The sequence below is a fragment of the Gossypium raimondii genome, chromosome 13, assembly GCF_025698545.1.
Source record: "Gossypium raimondii isolate GPD5lz chromosome 13, ASM2569854v1, whole genome shotgun sequence".
In the NCBI taxonomy this organism is placed as follows: domain Eukaryota; kingdom Viridiplantae; phylum Streptophyta; class Magnoliopsida; order Malvales; family Malvaceae; genus Gossypium; species Gossypium raimondii.
The window spans coordinates 43755624-43756985 of NC_068577.1; the positions used below are offsets into that span (position 1 = coordinate 43755624).

Consider the following 1362-nt stretch of genomic DNA (forward strand, 5'->3'; position numbering starts at 1 on the left):
TTTAGGAATGTTTTGAATGAGTGTCAACTGATGGATATTGGTTTCTTTGGTACTTAGTTTACATGAGAAAGAGGGAATTTACTGGACACTAATATCTACGAAAGGCTTGATATGGGAGTGGCAAATTTAGAATGGAGGAATATGTTTCCATCAGCAATAATCTATCATTTTCCACATTGTTTTTTCGACCATTGCCCCATTAGAAGGAACTGATAGAAAAATGGAAGGTTGACTTAATTTATTCTACCTTCTCTAGAGAAGAGGCGGACACAATTTTGCGAATTCCTTTAGCAATGGAACCTCATGTGGACTTTATGGTATGGAAGGGGGAGGCCTCTAGAGAATTCTCTGTGCGAACTGCTTGTAAACTATTACATGGCATTTTCCTAATTATTTACAGATTGAGGCTAGAATATTTTACAAAAAACTGTGGAATATTCACATTCCAAGGAAAATTAAAATCCTAATCTGGAAAATTTCTTAGAATTTTATTCCCCACTTTATGAATCTTCAGTGTAAGAGATTGCTCTCGGTGGTAGTATGTCCCAGATGTCAGGCAACTGCTGAAAACATTGATAATATCTTCAGAGATTGCCCTGTGACGCGAGAAGTTTGGATTAGTTTGAATCTGGAATGGGTATTAACAAAGATAAATTTGTCATACTGGAGTAGCTTACCTAGTTGTTCAAGAATAATTCCAGCATACAATGTCGAGTGTTTTGCTGTTCTTTGTGGGTGATCTGGATGAACAAAAACAAAGGATTACATGAGGGAAAGAAAAGTATGGGCCCAAAAGTTGTTCATATATAAACAGATATATTAAGGAACTGGAGGGGTGTGAGGTTCGATATCTTACCATGAGGCATGAGTGTATGGGTTGGTGCCTACCAACTGGTTCTGTTGTCAAACTTAATTTCAACGCTGCTTTTAATGAATCTCGGGAAAAATTAGTCTCAGGAATGGTGGTTAGAAATGTTTCGGGGGAGGTCCTCGCCTTCAAAATAGTGGTTCACGGGGAGGTGATGTTGCGGAAACGTCGATAATATTAATAACAATATTATCAGAAATATTTAGATAATTATTATGCCAACAATTATACTAAGAAAATTCCAGTTAAATTGGAGGGGTCACAAATGGTCCCACTTAAAAACCAACAACTAGACAGAACTCACTTAGTTATTTATAGCAATAATAACTAAATAAATATAACCAACATAAAGCTATTAAATATAAGCAAACAAATGAGAAATAAAACACCAGAATTTTAACGAGGTTCGGCCAATTTAGCTTACGTCCTCGGACACTACCAAATTAAAATTTCCTCTAGAAATATTACAAAAGAGAAGATCAACACCAAGTTAC

At 35.9% G+C, this 1362-nt stretch overlaps 1 long non-coding RNA gene across 1 annotated transcript; it reads right to left on the bottom strand.

Annotated features, from left to right (window-relative positions):
• Positions 1-210: 210 nt before the first annotated feature.
• On the bottom strand, positions 211-1016 carry LOC105783018 (uncharacterized). Its single transcript, XR_001129973.2, has 3 exons — positions 857-1016; positions 678-740; positions 211-596 (listed from the first exon to the last, which is right to left on the bottom strand). It is a non-coding gene; the product is annotated as an uncharacterized LOC105783018 (long non-coding RNA).
• Positions 1017-1362: the final 346 nt, after the last annotated feature.